Raw genomic sequence first — 21,457 nt, 5'->3', positions numbered from 1 at the left:
CACGGTACACGAAGAGGCGCCTAGGGAGCGAACGGTTGCCACAGAGGTAACACATTGACGACAAGGGCCGAGTGAACTGCATGCGTATATCACACACACCTTGATCTTGCTGACCGTTTCTTCTGTGTTGCCTAATCACAAACAGTTCATCCGAGTGAACCGTATGATGTATATCGCACACACCTTCATCTGGCTGCCCATTTCTTTTGTTCGTCCATCACAAACGGTTCATTCGAGTGAACTGTATGTTGTGTATCACGCACGCCTTCATCTGGCTGCCCGTTTCTTTTGTTCCTCCTAATCACAAACAGTTAATTGAACTGAACCATATGCCCTTCATCACACACGCAACTAAAATCTGAACCGTGTTCGATGCATCCGTCATCGCAAATGTTTTATACATTTTTGACGGTTTTCATACACCACCGTTTGTGATTATTGCATCACACACCGTTTCTCGAAGGGTCTCTGATCGTAGTGTCGTGTTAGCAGCATCCTGCAGTAGTGACTACTCATAGGGATACATAGAGGCCATAGCAAGCATTCAAACTACTTAGAACTCTAAGAATTCAACATCAAGCTCACATACAGCAGCACCAAGAGTAGCTAATTATTCAAAATATAAATCAATAAAACAAAAACTAATTGGACAAATGGTGGAGTCACATACCAAGCAACAATCCCCCAAAACAGTTTCAGAAATGGAGCTTCGAGCAAAGAGATCGAAATTCGCGGGTTTGAGAGCAAGAACACGAGAGAGAGAGAGAGCTGTGGAGAATTTTTTTCTAGAGGTAGGTGATGATGTGGTGTAAATATATAAGTGAGGGGGCCCACGTGGGGACCACAACCCACCAGGGAGCGGCTCGGGGTCCTGGCATGCCTAGGTGGGTTGTGCCCACCTGGTGCACCTCCCTATGATGTTATTTGCACCAAAAATTCTTAAATATTCAGAAAAAATCATATTAAATTTGTAGGGCATTCTGAGAACTTTTATTTTTGGGTCATTTTTTATTGTACGGGAAATTTAGAAAACTGACAAAGCATGGCATTTTATTTTATTTAACTAATAAAAACAGTAAACAAAAGGTAGGGACAGAAGGTAGTGCTTACTAAATTCATCAACTTCATACCTCTAAAAAATGATCCATTGATAAGGTTGATCAGGTCTTATTAACAACCACTTTCGATTAGCAACCGAAGAACTTTCGTAAATAACTAAGTTACCTCAACGGGGATATGAATGTTTCCAACAATAAGCATTTCATATTTCTTTTTGGCAGTAGGTAGAGGTATTTGAAAACTTCCAATAGTGACTGTCGAAGATTTTTCAATAACATTAATACCATTCACTTGGAATTGTTTCTTCGGAAAGTGCACCGTATGCTCATTACCATTGATATGAAATGCGACCTTGCTTTTATTGCAATCAATAACAGCCCCTGCAGTATTCAAGAAGGGTCTACGAAGGATAATCGACATGTTGTCATCCTCGGGCATCTCAAGTATAACAAAGTCAGTCAAAATAGTAACATTAGCAACAACAACGAGCACATCCTCACAAATACTGATAGGTATGGCAGTAGATTTGTCAGTCATTTGCAAAGATATTTCAGTAGGTGTGAGTTTATTCAAATCAAGTCTTTTATATAAAGAGAAAGGCATGACACTAACACCAGCTCCTAAATCACATAAAGCAATTTTCACATAATTCTTTTTGATAGAGCAAGGTATAGTTGGTATTCCCGCATCTCCAAGTTTTTTAGGTACTCCATCCTTAAAAGTATAATTAACAAGCATGGTGGAGGTTTCAGCTTCTGGTATTTTTCTCTTATTGGCGATGATGTCTTTCATATACTTTGCATAAGGAGGAATTTTAAGAATATCAGTCAAACGAGTACGCAAAATGACCGGCCTCAGCATTTCAACAAAGAGTTCAAATTCTTCATCATGTTTCTTTTTAGCTGACTTATGTGGAAAGGGCATAGGTTTTTCAACCCACGGTTCTCTTTCTTTACCGTGTTTTCTAGCAACAAAGTCTCTTTTATCATATCTTGTATTCTTAGGTTGTGGGTTATCAAGATCAACTGGTGGTTCTATCTCAACATCATTGTCTGGTTCTTTACTATTTCGTTGACTATCTTCAAGAACCTCATCATTAACTTTTTCATTATCAGAAGGCAAGTGTTCACTACCAGGTTGAGTTTCAACATCAGAGATAGAAACTTCAATATCACTATCAGGAGGTTTCTCGACTTCATGTTCACTAGAAGCATGTGAAGTCCTATCTTTTTTATTTTCTTTTTAGAAGGACTAGGTGAGGTGATGTTGTTCCTTTGTGAATCCTGTTCAATTCTTTTTGGGTGTCCCTCAGGATAAAGTGGTTCCCGAGTCATTTTACCTCCTCTAGTTGCAACTCTAATAGCAAAGTCATGTATATTATTATTCATTTCATCTAGCAACTCTCTTTGAGATTTAGCAACTTGTTCTAACTGGGTTTGTACCATAGAATCATGCTTTCCAACACCTCTAACATCATTTGAGATTCTAAATAAAAAGTCACTCAAGCGAGTAATCATATTAGAATTGTATTTCAACTGTTTCATAACATTTGCATTGAAGTGATCTTGTTTTCTAATATAGTTTTCAAACTCATAAAGGCATTGTCTAGGGTGCATATTGCGAGGATTTTCATTATCATTGAATTTCATAAGAGAACTTACCTCTACCACCTTATTAGGTGGTGGTGTATTAAGCCCATGTATTTCTTCGATAGGAGCTAAATTTTTAACATCCTTAGCTTAATACCTTTTTCCTTCATGGATTTCTTTGCCTCTTACATATCTTCAGGACTGAGATATAATATACCCCTCTTCTTCGGAGTAGGTTTAGCCGGTGGTTCAGGAAGAGTCCAATCATCATAATTTTTCAATATGTTATTCAATAATTCTTCAGCTTGGCCAACAGTTCGTTCCCTGAAAACACAACCAGCTCAACTATCTAGGAAATCCCTAGAACCATCGGCTAGTCCATTATAGAAGATATCAAGTATTTCATTTTTCTTAAGAAGATGATCAGGCAAAGCATTAAGTAATTGGCAAAGCCTCCCCTAAGCTTGTGGGAGACTCTCTTCTTTAATTTGCACAAAGTTAAATATTTCCTGTAAAGCAGCTTGTTTCTTATGAGCAGGGAAATATTTTTAAGAGAAGTAATAAATCATATCCTGGGGACTACGCACACAACCAGGAGCAAGAGTATTGTACCAATATTTAGCATCACCCTTTAATGAGAAAGGAAATAATTTGAGAATAAAGTAATAATGAGTCTTCTCATCATGAGTAAAAAGGGTGGCTATGTCATTCAACTTAGTAAGATGTGCCACAACAGTTTCAGTTTCATAACCATGGAAAGGATCAGATTCAACCAAAGTGATTAACTCTGGGTTGATTGAGAATTCATGATCCTTATCATCAATAAAGATAGGTGAAGTAGCAAACTAGGATCATATTGCATTCTAGCATTCAGAGATTTTTCCTTATACTTGCATAATAATTTCTCTAGACCATCTCTATCCTTACAAGCAAGAATATCTCTATTTGTCTCCTCCTTCATAACATAACCTTCCGGTACCTTAGGTAATTCATATCTAGGAGGGATAGTTCTAGCATGTATCTCAAGATTTTCAGTTTCGAGCTCATCATCAGATTCAACAACATCATACTGAATTACTCTAGGAATTTGTTCATGAAGAAAATCACCAAGTGGCACATCATTATCATCAAGCAAGTTACTAGCATCATCATAAGTATCATTCATAGCAGAAGTAGCATCGTCAATAACTTGTGACATATCATGATAGATAGCATGTGGTGGTGTTGCAAGTTTACTTATAACAGAACGTGAATCTAAAGCAGAACTGGATGGCAGTTCCTTACCTCCCCCTGTCTTAGAGGGATAAATCTTAGTCTTATCATCCTTTAGATTCTTCATAGTGATAAATTGATAATAGTCCCAAGTGACTCAACAAATATAACTATGCTCCCCGGCAACGGCACCAGAAAAAGGTCTTGATAACCCACAAGTATAGGGGATCGCAAGAGTTTTCGAGGGTAGAGTATTCAACCCAAATTTATAGAATTGATGCAAGGGGAGACAAAGAATATTTGTAAGTATTAGCAACTGAGTTGTCAATTCAGTCACACCTAGAGATTAATTATCTGCAGCAAAGTGATCAGCAGCACAGTAATATGATATTTTTGATAGTAGCAATGGTAACAATGATAGCAGTAGTTTTGTAGCAAGTGCAACAGTAACGATAGCAATGGTAACTTAGCAATAACAATATAACATAAATTTGTAGGCACTGGATTGGTGACTTGTTGGATGATATTCATCATGAGACAGTTATAACCTAGGGCGATATGACACTAGCTCCAGTTCATCAATATAATGTAGGCATGTATTCCGTAAATAGTCATACATGCTTATGGAAAGAACTTGCATGCCATCTTTTATCCTACCCTCCCGTGGCAGCGGGGTCCAATTGGAAACTAAGGGATATTAAGGCCTCCTTTTAATAGAGAACCAAAACAAAGCATTAACACATGGTGAATACACGAACTCCTCAAACTACGGTCATCACCGGGAGTGGTCCCGACTATTGTCACTCCGGGGTTGCCGGATCATAACACGTAGTAGGTGACTATAACTTGCAAGATCGGATCTAGAACATGGATATAATGGTGATAACATAAATGGTTCAGATCTGAAATCATGGCACCGGGCCCAAAGTGACAAGCATTAAGCATGGCAAAGTCATAGCAATATCAATCTTAGAACATAGTGGATACTAGGGATCAAGCCCTAACAAAACTAACTCGATTACATGATGAATCTCATCCAACTCCTCACTGACCAGCGAGCCTACGAAGAAATTATTCACTCCCGGTGGGGAGCATCATGGAATTGGCGATGGAGAAAGGTTGGTGATGATGAACAACGAAGATCCCCCTCTTCGGAGCCCCAAACGGACTCCAGATCTGACCTCCCGATGAAGAACAGGAGGTGATGGCGGCTCTGTCTCGTGGATCGTGATAATTCTTTCTCCTGATTTTTCCTCCAAATATGTGAATTTATAGTATCAGGGTTGAGGTCTGCGGTGCCACCAGGTGGGGACAACCCACCTGGGCGCGCCAGGAGGGGGGCGCACCCTGGTGGGTTGTGCCCATCCAGGTGCCCCCTCCGGTGGATCTTGGCTCCAGAAATTCTCTTTATTTATATAAGAATTCCTCGCAAAGTTTCTTTCCATTCAGAAACTTTTATTTCTACACAAAAACAACACCATGGTAGTTCTACTGAAAACAACGTCAGTCCGGGGTTAGTTTCATTCAAATCATGCAAATTAGAGTCCAAAACAAGATGAACAACATTAAGAAAAGTATATACGTTGGAGACGTATCATTGCGCGACATTAGAGAGGCTAGCAATGGTGGAAGGGTGAGAGTGTGTATAATCCATGGACTCAACATTAGTCATAAAGAACTCACATACTTAGTGCAAAAATCTATTAGTCAATGAAACTAAGTACTACGTGCATGCTCCTAGGGGGATAGATTGGTAGGAAAAGACCATCGCTCATCCCCAACCGCCACTCATAAGGAAGAAAATCAAAAAATACCTCATGCTCCAACTTCGTTACATAAGGTTCACCATACGTGCATGCTACGGGAATCACAAACCTTAACACAGGTATTTCTCCTATTCACAATTACTCACTAGCATGACTCTAATATCACCATCTCTATATCTCCAAACAATCAAAAGGAATCAAACTTCTCATAGTATTCAATGCACTTTATATGAGAGTTTTTATTATATCCCTCTTGGATGCCTATCATATTAGGACTAAATTCATAACCAAAGAAAATTACCATGCTATTTAGAGACTCTCAAAATAATATAAGTGAAGCATGAGAGTTCAATAATTTCTACCAAATAAAGCCACGACTGTGCTCTTAAAAGATATAAGTGAAGCACTAAAGCAAAATTGCGTAGCTCAAAAGATATAAGTGAAGCACATAGAGTATTCTAATAAATCACGATTCATGCGTGTCCCTCTCAAAAGCTTTGTACAGCAAGGATGATTGTGGAAAACTAAAAGTAAAGACTCAAATCATACAAGACGCTCCAAGTAAAACACATATCATGTGGTGAATAAAAATATAGCCTTAAGTAAAGTTACCGATAGACGAAGACGAAAGAGGGGATGCCTTCTGGGGCATCCCCAAGCTTAGGCTCTTGGTTATCCTTGAATATTACCTTGGGGTACCTTGGGCATCCCCAAGCTTAGGCTCTTGCCGCTCCTTATTCCACAGCCCATCAAATCCTTACCCAAAACTTGAAAACTTCACAACACAAAACTCAACAGAAAATCTCATAAGCTCCGTTAGTATAAGAACATAAATCACCACTTTTGGTACTGTTGTGAACTCATTCTTTATTTATATGGGTGTAATATCTACTTTATTTAAAATTTTCCATGGTTCATACCCCCGATACTACCCATAGGTTCATCAAAATAAGCAAACAACACATAGAAACAGAATCTGTCAAAAACAGAACAATGTGTAGTAATCTGTAACTATCGAATACTTATGTAACTCCAAAAATTCGGAAAAAATAGGACATCCTGGGAAAATTTTATATTAATCTTCTTAAAAAAATCAGTATTTTATCACGCTTCTGTTAAAAATGAGAATTGTTTTCCTGAGTGCAAAAGTTTCTGTCCTTCAGCAAGATCAAATTAACTATCACCGTAAGCCATCCCAAAGGTCTTACTCAGCACAAACACAAATTAAAACACAAAAACACATATAACCAGAGGCTATATGAACTATTTATTGCAAAACAAAAAGGAAATATATCGGGTTGTCTCCCAACAAGCGCTTTTCTTTAAAGCCTTTTAGCTAGGCATTGAGATTTCAATGATGCTCACATGAAAGACAAGAATTGAAGCACAACGAGAGCATCATAAAACACGTGACAAACACATCTAAGTCTAACATATTTCCTATGCATAGGCATTAAGCAAACAAATTATCAAGACAAGCAAAAACTAGCATATGCAAGGAAGGAGAAAGAAACAATATCAACCTCAACATAACGAGAGGTAATTTAGTGACATGAAAATTTCTACAACCATATGTTCTTCTCTCATAATAATTACATGTAGGATCATAATGAAATTAAACAATATAGCTATCACATAAAATTTTCTCTTCATGATCCACATGCATGCAAACTTGACACTTTTCTGAAATAGTGGGATTATCAAAAGATAAAGTCATGACCTCTCCGAACCCACTTTTATCAAAAACTTTATAAGATTGAACATTATCCAAATAAGTGGGTGAGGGAGTCCTGGATTATGGGGTCCTCAGGTGTCCGAGCTGTGTAGCATGGGTCGGACTGATGGGCCATGAAGATACAAGATAAAAGACCTTCCTCGTGTCCAAATGGGACTCTCCTTTGCGTGGATGGCAAGCTTAATGCCCGGATGTGTAATTTCCTTTCTCTGTAAACCGACTCTGTACAACCCTAGGCCCCTCCGATGTCTATATAAACCGGAGGGTTTGCTCCATAGAGGCTAACACAAATCATATAGGCTAGACATCTAGGGTTTAGCTATTACGATCTCGAGGTAGATCAACTATTGTAATCCATATACTCATCAAATACAATCAAGCAGGACATAGGGTTTTACCTCCATTAAGAGGGCCCGAACCTGGGTAAACATCGTGTCCCCCTTGTCTCCTGTTACCTTCGATCCCCAGACGCATAGTTCGGGACCCCCTACCCGAGATCGGCCGGTTTTGACACCGACATTGGTGCTTTCATTGAGAGTTCCACTTTGCCGTCGACGATGGGATCGATGGCTCGCCTTGTCATTAACGACTACATTACCTCTGGAGAGACCCTATATCCGGGACAACTCCTCCAGCTCGGCGGTTTCACCATGGGCTCCCATGCAGCCTTTAAGCCAAGGGCAGCCCTCGACATTGCTAAACATCATCTCTGCGTCGGCCTTGAACACCCCGAAAAGATGGATCTAGCAAATGTCTCGTCCTTAAATGAGATACTTGATTGCATCGCCGCCCTAGGAGAAGCAACAGACTATGATCGTATTGGTCTTAAACCCGATCAGAGGGAAATCAGGTCCCCGCCGATCACCCATCTGGTAGAGGTCATGGAGGAACAAGCCAATGATACTTCTCCCCTAAGTTAAGAACAAGCTATGTTCGGATTTCCGAGTCCTACTAGCCGGATACCCTTCTTCGGGAAGAGACCTCATGTCCTCCGAACATAGAACCGAGCTTTGAGCCCGAAGACCGCCAGGACGCTCCGGACCCTGGGTCGGTGACTTCGCAAATTATTCAAACTCCGAATGCAATAATGGGTCAGGATTCGGATTTTAGCCTGTCCACCCACTATAAGCAATATTCCCCAAACAATTCAGGTCCTCCAAATGTATGCGTCCTAATGTACGTGCGGCAGCAACCTGAGGAAACAGTCCACCACTTTTGGGCCAGGTTCCTCCTTGTCAAAAACGAGATCAAGGACTGCCGTGGCGATGATGCGGTTTCAATATTTTGCTGAAATTGTATGGATGAGGGAATCCTTAACGCCCTCAACCGCCACCGCACACTGCACTTTGCAGATCTGGCACACATCGTACAGAAGTACAGTGCAATGGAAAGCACCTAGAAGGCACAAATAGCTCGGTGGGAACCTTCTGCCTTCAGCAACCCACCAGACGGACAAAAAGGATGCACCCTTACGGGGCACCTGATCAACATCCCATGGACAAAAAAGTGAAGCCCTTTACGGGACACAGAACTGTCCTTGATGACCTGCTCGATAAACCTTGTTAGATACATACAACGCTGAATACCGATCCAACACATAGCCTTCGGGCATGTTGGGTAGTCCGGCAGGTGGCTAAGAGCGGTGAGGCCATCCTCACTAGCATTCCTTTAGAGAGGCACTCTTCGGAAGATGCCAATTTTAATGTTTTTACGGTCTTCAAGACCTTCTCTTCCAACAATCGACGCAAGAGGACATTGCGCGACCTTGCCGAAGTCAACCAGGTAGCCGCAGTAAATCCTTGGAATGACATGGCGATAACCTTCATCGCCGATGACGAGCCAAGGGCTAGATCAGTCCGAGCACCAGCCGCTTTGGTCTTAAACCCAATAGTAGATGGCTTTCGGCTCACCAAAGTACTCATGGACGGTGGTAGCGGATTAACCCTCATCTACGAAGATACGCTTCAAAAAATGCAGATGGACAAAAGTCGCATTGAGCAAAGCGGCACCACTTTCCGAGGCATCATCCCCAGTCGAGAAGCAATAAGCATTGGGAGGATCAAACTCGACGTCATATTCGGCATGCTGGAGAACTACAGGTCTGAAGAGTTGCTCTTCCACGTGGCACCTTTCCACCTCGGATATCACGCCCTGTTAGGGCGAGAAGCATTCATACGCTTTCAAGCCATACCCCATTATGGGTACATGAAGCTCAAAATGCCAGGGCCCAACGGAGTTATCACTATCACCATTGATCCGGATATAGCACTTCGCGCAGAAAACAAAACCGCATCCCTAGCCCTCGAGGCGCTATTCGAGGCCCTCATGGCCGAGGAACTGACCACTCTGCGCTCTAGAGTGGACAAGGACGATGTAATCCTCAACAAGTGGCCCAAATCCACTTCCTTTAAACCAGCAGACGAAATAGTCAAATTTAAAGTACACCTAACTGATCCTAATAAAACTACAACCATTGGAGCACAACTTGATCCAATGATCGACGCTGCTTTAAGAGCGTTTTTGCACGAGAATTGGGACATCTTTGCTTGGCATCCTTTGGATATGCCAGGAATACCACGCAGACTAGCCGAACACACCCACAATGTAATAAAAGGATTTAAACCAGTCAAGCAAACACTGTGGCAATTTTTCGAACCCAAGCGACAAGCCATGGGGGAGGAGCTAGCCAAACTACTTGAAGCCAGGTTCATCAAAGAGATCAAACACCCGGACTGGCTAGCAAACCTGGTCATGGTGCCAAAGAAGCATAAATCCTGGCGCCTTTGTGTCGATTTCAAAGACCTATACAAGGCCTGCCCTAAGGACCCCTTCCCACTACCCCGCTGTAACACCCACGATGCGGCTATATCTCCCACGTGTCAGAGCACGACTTAGAGGCATAACCGCATAGTAGGCATGTCGCAAGAGGGGTAATGTTTACACATCCCATGTACTGAATAAGAGAGGGATAAAGAGTTGGCTTACAATCGCCACTTCACACAATACATAAATATAGCATTACAGCATCCAGAATACAATCAAGGTCCGACTACGGAACCAAAATAAAGAAAGACCACCCCTAATGCTAGATCCCCGATCGCTCCGACTGGGCTCCACTATTGATCAACTGGAAACGAAACAACACAACGAACACGATCTTCATCAAGCTCCCACTTGAGCTCGGCTGCGTCACCTGCACGGTTATCATCAGCACCTGCAACTGTTTGAAATAATATGTGAGTCACGGGGACTCAGCAATCTCACACCCTCGCGATCAAGACTATTTAAGCTTATGGGTAGGAGAAGGTAGTGAGGTGGAGCTGCAGCAAGCACTAGCATATATGGTGGCAAACTTACGCAAATAAGAGCGAGAAGAGAAGCAATGCACAGTCGTGAACTAGAAGTGATCAAGAAGTGATCCTGAAACTACTTACGTTCAAGCATAACACAAGAACCGTGTTCACTTCCCGGACTCTGCCGAAAAGAGACCATCACGGCTACACATGCGGTTGATGCATTTTAATTAGGTTAAGTGTCAAGTTCTCTACAACCAGACATTAACAAATTCCCATCTGCCCATAACCGCGGGCACGGCTTTCGAAAGTTCAAAACCCTGCAGGGTTGTCCCAACTTAGCCCATCACAAGCTCTCACGGTCAACGAAGGATATTCCTTCTCCCAGGAAGACCCGATCAGACTCGGAATCCCGGTTACGAGACATTTCGACAATGGTAAAACAAGACCAGCAAAGCCGCCCGATGTGCCGACATACTGATAGGAGCTGCACATATCTCGTTCTCAGGGCAACACCGGATTGTCCAAGATTTCGGTAGGCCAGCCCAGAGTTGCCCCTGGTGGCCACCGAATGCTGACAGGTTCAGACCAACACTTAGACAAGCACTGGCCCGGGGGGGGGGGTTAAAATAAAGATGACCCTTGAGTCTGTAGAACCCAAGGGAAAAGGCTAGGTGGCAAATGGTAAAACCAAGGTTGGGCCTTGCTGGAGGAGTTTTATTCAAAGCGAACTGTCAAGGGGTTCCCATAACACTCAACCGCGTAAGGAACGCAAAATCAAGGAACATAACACCGGTATGACGGAAACTAGGGCGGAAAGAGTAGAACAAAACACCAAGCATAAGGCCGAGCCTTCCACCCTTTACCAAGTATATAGATGCATTAAAGTAAACAATATATTATAATAATATCCCAACAATATCCATGTTCCAACAAGGAACAAACTCCATCTTCACCTGCAACTAGCAATGCTATAAGAGGGGCTGAGCAAAGGGGTAACATAGCCAAACAACGGTTTGCTAGGAAAGGTGGGTTAGAGGCTTGACATGGCAATATGGGAGGCATGATATAGCAGGTGGTAGGTATCGCGACATAGCAATAGAGCGAGCAACTAGCAAGCAAAGATAGAAGTGATTTCAAGGGTATGGTCATCTTACCTACAAAGTTCTCCGAGTTGACGAAAGCTTGATCCTCGTAAACATACTCAACGGGTTCCTCGATCACGTACTCGTCTCTCGGCTCTACCCAAGGGAAGAATACAAGCAATAGAAACCACAATCAACATGATGCAAAACATGGCATGATATGCGGGATGTGATATGCAATGCATATGCATGCGCCGAAAGGAAAAGATTGAACCAGGCCTCAACTTGGCAAACCAAGCATGCCGCTAGAAAGATGAATTGATTACGGTCGAAAGCGATATAAAGATCACCGAAATCGGATGCACGGTTTGCAAATGGCAAGCAAAACAATAATGGCACTATCATGCGATTAACAGCACGATGCCATCTAGAATGCAACAATAAACTAAGCTACTGCACTAACATAGCAACAAAGCATATGGCAGTGATCTACTCAAGATGCTTGACAAAAGATGAACACTGAGCTACGGCTAATTCACACAAGAGCAGGTTCAAACAAGCATGGCAAAAGTTCAAAAGATAACAACATCACAGACTTAGTGAAAATACTAACATGTCAGGAATTAACAACAGGAAGCAAAGTTTAGAGCAAGATAACAACATGCTACAGGAACATAACATAGCAATACAAGGCATGGCATGAATCTACTCAAAGCATATAACAAAAGTCCCTTACTGACCATAAGACAAAAAGGATCATAAGATATGATATCACTCATGTAAACATAGCAAGTTTCTTTAACAGATTCAGACTTAGCAGAAAACTGGACATGGCATAAACAAAATTATGAAGGCATGTTTGCGAGCTCTATGCACTCAACACAAGGCATAGCATGACAAACTAAGAATACTACCAGCAAGAAGACATGTTCAAGAAGCTAACAATGGCAAGAACAATCTCATAGCATGCATGGATCAACTACAACAACCTTGGCAAAATTGATTAACACGTAAACAATCTGCCAGGAACATTTTATAGCAAAAGTAGAACAAGATTGAGTCATGCTAGGTTGCTCCATAAATGCAAACAAGGACATGGATGGATAGAGCATAACCATATATCAAAATAATCCTTACTGAACATACTCAAAAGAGGCATGGATCACTCTGTATCAACAGGAATACATGGCATAAAAATAACAACAGTGAAATGACTTAGTGAATTTCTAAGTCCATGAAATTAGCAACATCATGAGAGCTACTTTGCATGCTTGTGCTAGTCACCACATTGATCATAAAAATACATGGCATAAACTCCTGTAAAGATGGCATGGCATAGCCCAAAACACAAGTAGTGCTCAAGTCCATAGGAGGCACACAATAATCATGGCAAAAATGACAAATGCTCATAATCTGTTAAGAAACAGGAACTAACATTTTATAGCACTCTTACAACAGTCATTAGGGCATCAAGATGGACTCAAACAAGCATGATGCAGTGGAACAAAATGAAGAGCACATCAAGATGAACATTTTGATATCTCACACGCGTTATGGCATGATGAACAAGGCTTAAAAATATGAACAGGAAAATGACTTAGACAAAAAATCAACCTCCGAATCAGATCTGGATTAGGGTTGACTTTGCACGCGAACCGAGGATGGACGGATCTCTCGCTGGAGATGGGGGAGACTGCCGGAGAGGAGGGAAAAGTGACCGGAGCTCGCGGATCCGGCCAAAGTAGGCGCGGTCGCCGGCGGAGAAGAGCGGCGCGGGGCCGGGCTGCGGAGATCCGGTGCGCTAAGTCGATGAGGTCGGTGGAGATGGCGGCGCGGTGGCGGAGCTCCGCGAGGCGCGCGCTGGCGGAGCGCTCCGGCGATGCGCCGGCGACGGAGGTGGCCGACGCGGCTTGGCGGTGGGCGGCGGTGGCACTTGGAGGCGACCGGGTGCGTGGGCGTCTCGGCCGGCGGGCGACGCGCGGGCCGCGCGGGCCGGCTGCAGACCCCGTGGGCCGGCGGCGGGCACGGAGGAGAGAGAGGGAGGAGGCCGGCTGACATGGCGGCGCGTGGTTGGAGGAGAGCGGCGGTGGGGTGACGTGGCGGCTGCCGATTGGTCGGGGTGAGGTGGCCGGCGGACCTGTCCGGCGCGCGGAGGAGGAAGATCTAGGCTTCGTCCGCGAGATTTCGGAGAAAGACACACATATATATAGGTAGAGGGAGCTAGGAGAGTCCAAATGAGGTGCGGTTTTTGGCCACGCGATCGTGATCGAACAACCGAGAGGATGGAGGGGGTTTGGGTGGGTTTTGGGCCACTTTGGAGGGGTGTTGGGCTGCAACACACACGAGGCCTTTACGGTTCCTCGGTTAACCATTGGAGTATCAAACGGACTCCAAATGGCACGAAACTTGACAGGCGGTCTACCGGTAGTGTACCAAGGCCACTTGGCAAATCTCGGTCCATTCCAAGAATGTTTAACACCCACACACGAAAAGAGGAAAAAGGAGGTACCGGATGACATAGGAGTGTCAGACCGCAAAACAGACAACGGGGAAAATGCTCGGATGCATGAGACGAACACGTATGCAAATGCGATGCCCATGATGACATGATATGAAAAGCATGACACACAAAAAAATGACAAGGCAACAACAACGAATAACTGGAAGACACCTGGCGCAACGGTCTCGGGGCGTTACAACACTCCACCACTATGAGAGGATCCCGTCCCGAGATCTAGAATGGCACCAGAGGGAAATGGAAGAGGAAGATAATAGGTAAAACTAAGTTGCTTATTTGACAAACGAGTGAAACCAAAGAACCTTGCGAGGTTGAGCAAATTTAAAGAAAGAATACAACGACGATGAACGGAGTTGAAAGCATTCGGTTAGGAAAGAGGAACAAGGAAGAACAAATTCGGACATCACTCCGTTTGAAAAGAGATGCAAGACATGATAAGGCGAAACGAACTAGAGCAGATGACACAACACTCCGGATAATAGGATAAGGATGAAAAGAACATGATCCTCACAGCTTGAGATGATGAGAGAAGAGAGAAACATCAAAATGTCTCCGTAAGAAGAAAATAATATAGATCCTTGGGATTTAAAGGATGGAGAAGAAAAGGTCAACTTATGCCACAAGTGAGCTTTAAGATCACCCTTCCAAGCAAGTTATAACGGAGTTGTTGGAAAACCAACAACGGAAAGGATAAGCTTGATATGGACTTATTGGAGACATCTCAAAATTATGAGGTGGCCACTTGCCACTCACGGAAAAGATTTGATTTGGAGCTAGAAAAAGATAGAAATCTTCTTCCACCGAGGTGATAAGGATACAATTTGGATCATAGATAATCACCACAAAGAGCAACATTCCCAATGGAAGGTTTTTGGTGAAATTTATACCAAGATAACTCTATGGAAGAAAGTGATGGGTTTAAATACCTCATTCTTGACAAGTTTTGAATCATGGAACATGAAGGGAAAATTGTCAAGAAAGACATATCACCATCTCAAAAGATAAGGTAGAACAAATTGCACTTTGGAATGCAAGATGAAGAATACTTGAGCTCCTCTGAAAAGAATCTCAAAGAACACTTCGAGAAGGAATTAAATCCTTTATGAACCAACATGTAGAGCCTCCATGAAGAACTCCGGTAACAAAATGATAATAAAAAGAAAGAGAAGTTGAAAACACAAGGTGAAGCCTTATAATGATTTAGATGGATCTTCGTGGTGATATAATAGAGAGAGATTGGAACTCCAGGAAAAGAAAGATGAACAAAAGAAAACAAGAATTTTGATGAACCTCCGGAATAAGGAATTAATCATTTGGGTGAATCAAGAATAAGAATTATGTTATGCTCATCCTTCACCAATTTAGATTGATGGCAAGCAACGGATTTGGAAAACTACTTATTCTCGTAGAAAAGATTACGGTAGATATAGCGCCAACTTGGGAAGGTCTTCAAAGAACCACCTGTAGGATTGGAAAGAACGAATGAATTGATATGATAACCAAGGAAGAGAGATCTTGAACGAACCACCATAAGAATTGGAAATGAAAGAAGAAAGATAAAGAAACACCGGGAAGAATTGGAGAACGAATGAAGATACTTGAGGGAATTTGATACATGAGAACAAATTTGAATGCCGCACCAGTAAGATTTAGAGAATGAGAGCTGAAAGCAGAGAATGAATAACCCCAAAATGATGGGCTCCGGAGAATCAAACTGAAAAGACTCCTGAATTGCTCCGGATGGGTGAAAAGAATTTTCACAATCGAAAACAATTATGAGAGGATGGCAACAAGCTAGAATCACGAATCTTTGGAAGAACAGGTAAGGATTTAAGAGGAACTCTTCTTCGGTCTTCAAATCCGAGAATGACGACGAGAAACACCATCAAGAATTGTTGAGATACTCCGAAATGGAAATTTGAAGGGTTGAACCAACGATGAAACTAATTTGACAGATCTTGAAGAATTTGAGAGGTAGCTCCGGGAAAAGAAAAGAAGAGTCAGGTAAGATCCTGGGAAAAAGACATGTGGGTTAGGGACCACTTAAGAGAAAACACCGTTGAACGATTGCTTGAAAAGAGAGATTGCACCGGTTGAATTAAATGGCATGAATGAGATAACAATCTCGAAATAAGTTGAACAGATCATGAATGACAAGAAGAGGCTTCTGAGATATCTTCAACACTCCCGAACAAATGAATAGCGAGAAGTGAATGATTATGAGGTGCACCAGCATGAGAAGGCATTTGAAATGAGGAAAGAATATGATCGACAAAGCTTGACTTGAAACCACTAGAGAAGAAAACAAACGAAGAATGATAAACTTGTAGAGCATCTTCATGAGAACCATCTGGTAAGAGCATTGACGAAAAAGAATGGAGAGACTTCTCATCAATAAGATGGATACTTGATTTAGAAATCTGAGTCCTTGAAGAAAAAGGGATGGGATGGCGGGAAAACAAAGGCAATTTGGGACGGATGAAACAAACAACGTTGAGAAGACTTGAGTTGATCTTGCGGATGTTGAAAAAGATCGGATCCACTTGAAGAGGAGCACACCGGTTGAGAAGAAATTGAAATGACGAACTCGATGAACAAGAAGGATTAGTATTCACATAGAAATATGAGAACACCATTTAGAAAAGGTATGGAATCAACACTTGACATTGAAGCAACTCGAATACCACAAATAAAAGAGAACAAAGGATTGGCTTGCAGCATAAGCCGGAAACAAACATACGATAGATCCCATATCTTATCATGTGTCTGTTGGAAAGATATTCTAGGAGCTACTTGAATTCCCACTTATAAACTCCCAAAAGTTTCTACTTATGCAATCAGGTGTTGGGGATACAGGGGAAGCATAATATGTCACCCAAACTAGCAATACCTACATCCAACTGTATCCATCCTTCAACACATAACCAAGAGACCTTCGGAAATCATTTACCTCAACCTTCGAAAAGCATCGGTTATACGAGTTATGGCAATACTCCCGAACTCCCGCCCTAGTACTGGGTGGCATCGAGGTTATCTCACGAACAACTGCATAAAAGAGATCTTCGATGTCGGCGAACTCAGGTATTCCAAAACTGCAATGATAAAATTGTGACGACAACACCTCGGAGCTCAACTCCCCGGGACACTGCCACAACCCCTAAATGTCAGGAGGCACCAAGAACAATGTTCTCGTCACAAAACCATCGGAACGATTCCAAGATACCCGCGTGATCCTAAAAAATATTCGTGAAATTTGAGAAGAGAAGAGTCAAAACTCTATGTTAGGAGGCCTCACCAGAGCGACGAAGGGACTGAGGAGTAAAAAGAAACCTACTCTCTGATATATATATATATATATAATCCTATAAGACTCAAAACATTTTTCTAGACTCAACAACGCCAGCGATTCGATCAAGCAGGGGGCTCCTAAGTCGGGAAAGGCTCTGATTACCAACTTGTAACACCCACGATGCGGCTATATCTCCCATGTGTCGGAGCACGACTTAGAGGCATAACCACATAGTAGGCATGTCACAAGAGGGGTAATCTTTACACATCCCATGTACTGAATAAGAGAGGGATAAAGAGTTGGGTTACAATCGCCACCTCGCACAATACATAAATATAGCATTACAGCATCCAGAATACAATCAAGGTCCGACTACGGAACCAAAATAAAGAAAGACCACCCCTTATGCTAGATCCCCGATCGCCCCGACTGGGCTCCACTACTGATCAACTGGAAACGAAACAACACAACGAACACGATCTTCATCAAGCTCCCACTTGAGCTCGGCTGCGTCACCTGCACGTTTATCATCGGCACCTGCAACTGTTTGAAATAATCTGTGAGTCACGGGGACTCAGCAATCTCACACCCTCGCGATCAAGACTATTTAAGCTTATGGGTAGGAAAAGGTAGTGAGGTGGAGCTGCAGCAAGCACTAGCATATATGGTGGCTAACTTACGCAAATAAGAGCGAGAAGAGAAGCAATGCACGATCGTGAACTAGAAGTGATCAAGAAGTGATCCTAAAACTATTTACGTTCAAGCATAACACACGAACCGTGTTCACTTCCCGGACTCCGCCGAAAAGAGACCATCACGGCTACACACACGGTTGATGCATTTTAATTAGGTTAAGTGTCAAGTTCTCTACAACCAGACATTAATAAATTCCCATTTGCCCATAACCGCGAGCACGGATTTCGAAATTTAAAAACCCTGCAAGGGTGTCCCAACTTAGCCCAACACAAGCTCTCACGGTCAACGAAGGATATTCCTTCTCCCAGGAAGACCCGATCAGACTCGGAATCCCGGTTACAAGACATTTGGACAATGGTAAAACAAGACCAGCAAAGCCGCCCGATGTGCCGACATACTGATAGGAGCTGCACATATCTCGTTCTCAGGGCAACACCGGATTGTCCAAGATTTCGGTAGGCCAGCCCAGAGTTGCCCCAGGTGGCCACCGAATGCTGACAGGTTCGGACCAACACTTAGACAAGCACTGGCCCGGGGGGGGGGGGGGTTAAAATAAAGATGACCCTTGAGTCTGTAGAACCCAAGGGAAAAAGGCTAGGTGGCAAATGGTAAAACCAAGGTTGGGCCTTGCTGGAGGATTTTTATTCAAAGCGAACTGTCAAGGGGTTCCCATAACACCCAACCGTGTAAGGAACACAAAATCAAGGAACATAACACCGGTATGACGGAAACTAGGGCGGAAAGAGTAGAACAAAACACCAGGCATAAGGCCGAGCCTTCCACCCTTTACCAAGTATATAGATGCATTAAAGTAAACAATATATAATAATGATATCCCAACAATATCCATGTTCCAACAAGGAACAAACTCCATCTTCACCTGCAACTAGCAACGCTATAAGAGGGGCTGAGCAAAGCGGTAACATAGCCAAACAACAGTTTGCTAGGAAAGGTGGGTTAGAGGCTTGACATGGCAATATGGGAGGCATGATATAGCAGGTGGTAGGTATCGCGGCATAGCAATAGAGCGAGCAACAAGCAAGCAAAGATTGAAGTGATTTTGAGGGTATGGTCATCTTGCCAGCAAAGTTCACCCAGTTGACGAAAGCTTGATCCTCGTAAACATACTCAACGGGTTCCTTGATCACGTAATCGTTTCCCGGCTCTAGCCAAGGCAAGAATACAAGCAGAAGAAAACCACAATCAACCACGGTGCAATGCGCAAGCAACATGATGCAAAACATGGCATGATATGCGGGATGTGATATGCAATGCGTATGCATGCTCCGGAAGGAAAAGATTTAACCAGGCTTCAACTTGGAAAACCAAGCATGCCGCTGAAAAGATGAGTTGATTTCGGTCGAAATCGATATAAAGATCACCGGAATCGGATGCATGGTTTGCAAATGGTGAGCAAATCAATAATGGCACTATCTTGCGATTAACAGCACGATGCCATCTAGAATGCAACAATAAACTAAGCTACTACACTCTAACATAGCAACAAAGCACATGGCAGTGATCTACTCAAGATGCTTGACAAAAGATGAACACTGAGCTACGGCTAATTCACACAAGAGCAGTTTCAAACAAGCATGTCAAAAGTGCAAAACATAACAGCATCACAGACTTAGTGAAAATACTAACATGTCAGGAATTAACATCAGGAAGCAAAGTTTAGAGCAAGATAACAACATGCTACAGGAACATAACATAGCAATACAAGGCATGGCATGAATCTACTCAAAGCATATAACAAAAGTCCCTTACTGACCATAAGACAAAAAGGATCATAAGATATGATAGCACTCATGTAAACATAGCAAGTTTCGTTAACAGATACAGACTTAGCAGAAAACTGGACATGGCATAAACAGAATTATGAAGGCATGTTTGCGAGCTCTATGCACTCAACACAAGGCATAGCATGACAAACTAAGAATACTACCAGCAAGAAGACATGTTCAAGAAGCTAACCATGGCAAGAACAATCCATAGTATGCATGGATCAACTACAACAACCTTGGCAAAATTGATTAACACGTAAACAATCTGCCAGGAACATTTTATAGCAAAAGTAGAGCAAGACTGAGTCATGCTAGGGTGCTCCATAAATGCAAACAAGGACTTGGCTGGATAGAGCATAACCATATGTCAAAATCATCCTTACTGAACATACTCAAAAGAGGCATGGATCACTCTGTATCAACAAGAATACATGGCATAAAAATAACAACAGTGAAATGACAGTGAATTTCTAAGTCCCTGAAATCAGCAACATCACGAGAGCTACTTTGCATGCTTGTGCTAGTCACCACATTGATCACAAAAATACATGGCATAAACTCCTGTAAAGATGTCATGGCATAGCCCAAAACACAAGTAGTGCTCAAGTCCATAGGAGGCACACAATAATCATGGCAAAAATGACAAATGCTCATAATCTGTTAAGAAACAGAAACTAACATTTTATAGCACTCTTGCAACAGTCATTAGGGCATCAAGATGGACTCAAACAAGCATGATGCAATGGAACAAATGAAGAGCACATCCAGATGAACATTTTGATATCTCACATGCGCAAAACGGAGCAACGGATGCAGAGTTATGGCATGATGAACATGGCTTAAAGATATGAACAGGAAAATGACTTAGACGAAAAATCATCCTCCGAATCATATCTGGGTTAGGGTTGACTTTGCACATGAACCGAGGATGGACGGATCTCTCGCCGGAGAGGAGGGAAAAGTGGCCGGAGCTCGCGTATCCGGCCGAAGTAGGCGCGGTCGCTGGCGGAGAAGAGCGGCGTGGGGCCGGGCGGCGGAGATCCAGCGCGCTGAGCCGGGAAGGTCGGCGGACATGGCGGCACGGTGGCGGAGCTCCACGGGGCGCGTGGTGGCGGAGCGCTCCGGCGATGCACCGGTGACGGAGGTGGCCGGCACGGCTTGGCGGCGGGCGGCGGCGCACTCGGCGGGGCAGCGGCGCTCGGAGGCGGCCGGGTGCGCGGGTGGCTCGGGCGGCGGGCGACGCGCGGGCCGGCTGCGGGCCCTGCGGGCCAGCTGAAGGAAATATGCCCTAGAGGCAATAATAAAGTTATTATTTATTTCCTTATTTCATGATAAATGTTTATTATTCATGCTAGAATTGTATTAACCGGAAACATAATACATGTGTGAATACATAGACAAACAAAGTGTCACTAGTATGCCTCTACT

Source organism: Triticum urartu, chromosome 2A (assembly GCF_056163025.1).
Source record: "Triticum urartu cultivar PI428250 chromosome 2A, HENAU_Tu73, whole genome shotgun sequence".
Lineage (NCBI taxonomy): Eukaryota > Viridiplantae > Streptophyta > Magnoliopsida > Poales > Poaceae > Triticum > Triticum urartu.
The sequence above is the reverse complement of the archived record's forward strand: the minus strand, read 5'-3'. Positions refer to the sequence as shown.